General features: G+C 33.8%; 1 non-coding gene across 1 annotated transcript; it reads left to right on the forward strand.

Annotated features, from left to right (window-relative positions):
• The first annotated feature begins 5,640 nt into the window (after nucleotides 1-5,640).
• Nucleotides 5,641-5,802, forward strand: LOC141425077 (U1 spliceosomal RNA). The gene has a single exon (XR_012450186.1). It is a non-coding gene; the product is annotated as a U1 spliceosomal RNA (small nuclear RNA).
• The last annotated feature ends 621 nt before the right edge of the window (nucleotides 5,803-6,423 follow it).

A 6,423-nucleotide genomic window follows, 5' to 3' on the forward strand; every position in this document is an offset into this window, starting at 1 on the left:
AAGGAAGGAAGGAAGGAAGGAAGGAAGGAAGGAAGGAAGGAAGGAAGGAAGGAAGGAAAGAAGGAAAGAAGAAAGCCAAAGTGATCTCCAAAGAAAAATGTTCCAGGCAGAGGGAACAATAGATAAAAAGGCCTTCTGTGGTCTAAGTTTGATAAATAAGCCATTGTGGAGTTTTAAGTAAAGATGTGAGACTACCTGATTAGTGTTGAGAAGGATCATTTTTGGTGGTTTTGGAGGATGACAGACAGAACTCACAAATGTAAGGGAGAATGCCATTCCTTATGGAATAGGAGAATAATTGACAACTTTGTACAATCCAAAGTAAAAGATGAATGTGACTTGAACAAAGATGATGACATTGAAGGTGGAGTAATATACATTGACTTGAAATATATTTTAGGAATGGAAGAGACAGAGCATAATTTATAGTTAGATATGATGAAATATGGAGTTATCACCAATAATTACTAATTCTTCATTGATAGGTGATGGTTTTTTATAGAATTAGGGAAGACTGGGGCCATGGGTTTGTGGATTTAATATTCTGTTTATCCTTATTGATTTTGAGATGTTTGTAAAATGTGTGAGGAGATTTTATTTGAGCAGTTAGATATAGGAACCTGGAATCCAAGGTAGCACAGATCTAATAGACATACTTGTGTTTCATCATCATCAACATTATATGCGGTTATATCCAGAGGCTCTTCATTTCTGACAACTGTACTCAGCGGAACTGTGACACACGATAACTTTTAAGTTAAATTTAAATGTGGAAGTCTAATGACTGTTTAGCAAATTTGCTTAAAACAAAGAAAAGGTTCTCATCTTGCATGACAAGAGTCACACAAGAGGTGATTTTGTCAGTATCTCAACATTTTTAATGAAAATATCAATGTACATATTTTGATCTAAAATATCACAAAAATACATAAAAATTCAAAGCTAATAACATTATGTATCACTTATATCTTATCTGGCTTTGACCGGTGATAACTGTCCTTCATATGCTTTGTAAGGTATTATTTTGAACTCGCTGACAAGCGTGATCTAAATTTCAAATGAGATGACACATAGATCATCTGAATAACATGATGATACATTAAAGGTGAACGTCAGAACTCTCTCATTGCAGTATGAACACATATTTTGTTTGTCAGGGCTATGTTTTCAAAAATTTTGTATTAAATGTCATTAAGCAGCATGTGCTTTCCTATTTTACCTCAGATGGCACCACCTCCTATTGTCTTCACCAATTATAATGATTTTTTGATGAAATCTCACCTTATTAACATACTATAGACCCTTTAAAATCTGCTTTTTACTTTATGTTAAGAATAACTGACACAGCATTATTTATGCCAATTCTTAAAAGAAAGCCTTACATAATTCCTTTTGCTGAATTGTTCTTTGATTTCTATTCTAAGAAGTGTTCTAAAAATACACTTATAGATCTTATCATGGTGTCCATGGTGAGAGCACTGCTGAGGATGTTCTTCATTACAGTGTATATCATTCCTCTTTTTGAAATAATAATAAAATATTTCTAATAAATAAAGTTGTTACTTTGGCTCATTGTTATCTTATGATAGTGTTATTGATTTCATTCTACATTCACTGATTTCATAAAAATTCAGGTCAGGGATGACAAATATTAGAACTCAGTAACAAACAGAATTCATCCAGATTCAGCCTAATGCTTGTATGCTCTCCTCCCTTTCATGTGGGTGGAGCCTGCAGATAGGAGATATTTTTCATAGGTAATATACTCCCCACATCTGTTAATCTTAGAGTAGGGAGACAATCTGGGTAGATGTACCATAATCATACAAATATTTCAAATCAGATCTAGAGGTCAGAAACAGAAGAAAGCAAAGATTCAAAGGGTTAAAAAGATCTAACTTGAGGTATATACTGTTCTGACTTTGAAAAATGGATGGGGACATATACAGCAAGGAATATGAGTAGAGTCTAGGGACTGAGAGCTGTCATTAGCAAGGAAATAATGATTTCAGTTCTAGCTGTAAGAAATTAAATTCTACTAAAAATAAACAAGGTTAGAAATGCAGAGATTGCAGAAATAAACCAATCCTGACCTACAAGATTTGATTTTCACTTCATAAAACCTGAGCAGAAACCTAGCCATATAATAAATTTTCCTGAAGAACTGCAAGCTAATAAAGGCATGGTGTTGTTAGCTGTCAAATTGTGGTGATATGTTAATAGCAATAGTAAATATATAAATAGTAATAAATAGTAAGTAAATCTATACTACCATGTCAAGAGCTCTGAAGGGTCTGAAATTTTACCCTATTTGCATGTTAAGACTTGGTTGTGAGTTTCATACATGCTTGGAGAGACAGGAGACTCATGAATGAGAGATAAATCCTCTAATTTGCAGTAGCAGCCTAATGCAGAGTATCAGGATTGGTGCTGGTTCCCTGAACCCAGACTCCTATAGGGCAGTGCAGAAGGGATCTGGTAATGTCTGCGTACACATTTTGTTCTATTATAGGAAAGGAACTCCAAGTATAGGAAACAAAGTCCTTCACAGTAGGCAGTAAGCCTGCCTTACCTTTGCCACTGAGTAAGACATTATTAAACTGCACAGTATATAAATCTGCCTTTGCTCTCAAGAGAGACACTATCTCTATCTTCCAAGGCGTTTAATATATAAACACTATCAGTAGAACTGTCTCTAATATCGTATACCTGCACGTTCCTTCTTGGAAAAGAAGCAGATATTAGTACCAAAAAGTGCACATTCCTGAAGTATTAAGATACAGTGAAGTATGTTTATCAACATGGTACCAGAGATAGATATCTTTAATCAATCAGACTTCAAATTTTATATAAAAGAATTTACCTTTTTGGCTTCAACTTTGTCATCTGACCCTAGCATTTATATATGAATGTATAATATTTTCAAATTAACCTTACTCTTATATGAAATTTATATTGCTAACTTTGGTTTTTCTTTCTTCCTTCTTTATTTGTAACTCATGCTACATTTTTTATCTTCCAAAACCTTCAAAAAACTAGAATTGCATTTTAAGCCAAATTGAGTAAAATATAATAATTTGATGGGAAATAAACAAACAAAACAGAAAGTATATTTTTATAGATTTCCTGTGACTCAATATTGTAAAACCTGTGATTATCCATGGTCTTGGGTTCATTAGAGTAGATGGACACATTGACACTGAAGATTCTTGTAGCTTTAAGGGTTTTGTATTAAAGGAAAGAGTTTTGAAAATATTAGATTGTTTTTAATAAGAGAGTGGTCAGTTGAAATTCCCTACATAACTCTGAGATAAGACTTAACATTGTATGAAAAGGTAAGCTCTTTTTATGTTTTTTAGACAACTGAAGTTTCAAAGTACTCCCTTAGAACAACCACTGAGGGAAGAATTGGGCCTGCTCATCTAATCCTAAGAGTATCTATCCAGGAGCCAATCCTATGACAAATAAAATGAAATTAGCTCATAAATTTGAATCAAGGAAGAATACACAGTGGATCTAGGAAAGCATAAATTCTAAGTTGAAGTTCACTGGCTACTGAGCAAGGTGAGAGAAGAGCCCATGCTGGAACAGTCTGCATTTTGCCACCTTACTCGGGGCAGACGTCATTTGCTGTCAATTCTAAAAGAAGAAATTCTCATCATAAAAGCCAATGTCTGATTTTTAGATCAAGTTTTGCTCTTAGGTCCACTTCTCTTCTTTTGTTTTCTACTCTCTTGTGACATGATGCATAAATTAATCTAAACTTTTAATATAAACACAGTTTAAAACATGAGGAAAGTAGTGATAATGAGTTGAATTAGCTCTTTAAGGAAAAATACTCCTACAAAGAAGAAAACGCATAGAAAAAGAAACCCCAGTTTGGAGTTTTAAGGCAATATTTGACTTCTATGCGAATTTGCCTAGTTCAGGACCTTCAATTACTCAAGAGACAGCAACTCGGTGGTAGATTGCAGAATCTGTTGTATGAGAGCACTTGCACAGATTCACTCTCCCACTGCGACTCTTTCCAGAACAGCTCAGACTAAAACAAAGAAAACAAATTCCCTTGAAAACCTAACTAAAAGGTCACAGAAAGGAGAGGCAGAACTCATTAATTTTTTTCAGGGCCTGAGGGTTCATTCTTTAAAATCTGTGCCACATTGGCACGTGCAATCTGCATGATGATTTTCTTTTGTATTAAAGCACACTCACTGCAGTTTGCAATACTCTGCTGGGAGGCTGCCCTTTGGCTCCATGCCTTGGGATTAGCTGAAGCAACTTTGCAAATTCAGGAATACATTTCTTTGTGTATCATCCAAGGTTGACCTGCACCATGACAAAGTTTACACCTTAAATAATCTTAGAGTGGTTATTTCCTATCTGAAATACAAATAAGTTGAGGCAATATTGTGCACATTAAATGGTAAATTCTGTAAGTTCTGATGACTGATACATTTACATTAGAGATATGGGAGGTGCCCTTAACACCCCAAAGCAACAGAAAGTAAAAGAGAGTACATAATCATCCTTGTACTTTACATGTAAGCTTAAGGGAATCATGTAAGACAGAATACATTGAAGGGGTACATAACCTGGCTAATTCAATATTCTTTTCCTGCTTTCTATCAAGGAACAAGATAAATTGTTGGAGAGGAAGAGAGAGTGAGAGCAGGTTAAGAAACATTCACTACTGCCCATGTCCTATCCCTTACTGTAAATCCCTTTAGGTTTGGGAAGCAGAGAAGAAATAGTTTGCAGCAATCTTTGCAGAGTATAGCCTGGGATAGAGAGAAAAAAAGCAGTTGTTTTTACTAATATTCTTTTAGAAATGATCCTTCCAGTTAAAATAAAAAAGCTACTTCTTAATATTTGAATAGGTACATGCTTTTAAGTCTTTAGGAAGTTTCATGTATTATCATAGTAATTATGTTTGTGTTTTATATAACACACAAAAACCTGAAATTAAAATGGATGCTATAAAGATGAGATACAAACAATTTCAGGAAATATTAATCTATACTATTAGTGGTACTAAAAACTTTTAAAAATTTTATTAAAATGTGTGCTTGCAATGTGATTAAATATAGATCAACATCATGAAAATCTTTATTTAAAACTTTATACTAGAATTATTTGCAGGTCTAGTTGTAAGTTCTGTTTATTGAGATGCTCTGTTTATGAGTTTAATGACTGTCATTTTTGGAATAGTCAAGTGCTAAAAATTCATAGATCCAAGTAGAAGCAATGCACATTGTCTGCATTTGTAAAATCTTGAAACTCATGTTTCAATTACACCCACTAATAATGCAAATATTTTGTTGAATTTGGCTAGGAGATTTTGAGCATATCTGTTGCTCATCAGTTGTTCTTTCAAGTTAGAAAGTGCCATATTTTTATAAAATATGCTCAAATGTATTCACAGCACTTCATTTGAAAGATTTGTAATCAAATTAGATAATTAGAACTCTTAAGTTTTTAAAGTCACCAGTAAGAGACTTTTATGTGTGACACTTCGCAGGAAAAATTTATCTAAAACTGGACATATTTATAATGTGAAGAAACATTTTAAACACTATTCTAAAGTAGGAGGTTCTTTGAAAAGCAACTACTTTTAGACTCATCATTAAAATGTGGGAATTTATTTTTACCTGGCAGGGGAGATACCATGATGAGGAAGGTGGTTTTCCCAGGGTGAGACTCATCCATTGCACTCTGGATGTGCTGACCTCTGCGATTTCCCCAAATTGTAGAAACTTGATTATATAATTTGTGGTAGTGGAAACTATGTGTGTGTGCTCTCTCCTGAAAAAAAAATGTGGGAATTTAGAATACGTATTTTGTAAAGGAAAAATATAGAAATCTTCTTAAACTGGAATAATGTCCTTAACTATATTCTCATAATATACATGAAGTACCTCGATATAGTGTGCAAGATTTTGCTCCCAATACTACACTATATACTTATGAATAACAAGAGTGAGGAGGTTCCTGCCTACCCATGTAGAGCAAGCTCACCTTTTTTCCTTGGTATATATCAAATGTCCATTTCACAGTGTGTGACTCAAGAAGGCTCATATTTTTCTACTTATACCTCAATCAAATCATCTTGTACATCCTAGGGGGTATACAAGATCCAATTATTTTGAATTTTTGACTTTATAATAATTTTTGATTTATAAAACAGTTACAGGGTTAGTATAAGTTGTTGCACAACCTCTACCAAATTTCCTTCAGTGTTAACATCTTACAAAACCACCATGTATTTATCAAAACTAAGAAGTAAACTTTGATACAATATACCAACTAAAGCACAAACTTTACAAGGATACCATGTACTTTTTTGCACCAATGTTCTTTTTCTGTTCCAGGATCCACCCTATGATCTACATTGCTTACTTGTCACACAACCTACTCTCCTCTGAT

The sequence above is a fragment of the Castor canadensis genome, chromosome 7 (assembly GCF_047511655.1).
Source record: "Castor canadensis chromosome 7, mCasCan1.hap1v2, whole genome shotgun sequence".
NCBI lineage: Eukaryota > Metazoa > Chordata > Mammalia > Rodentia > Castoridae > Castor > Castor canadensis.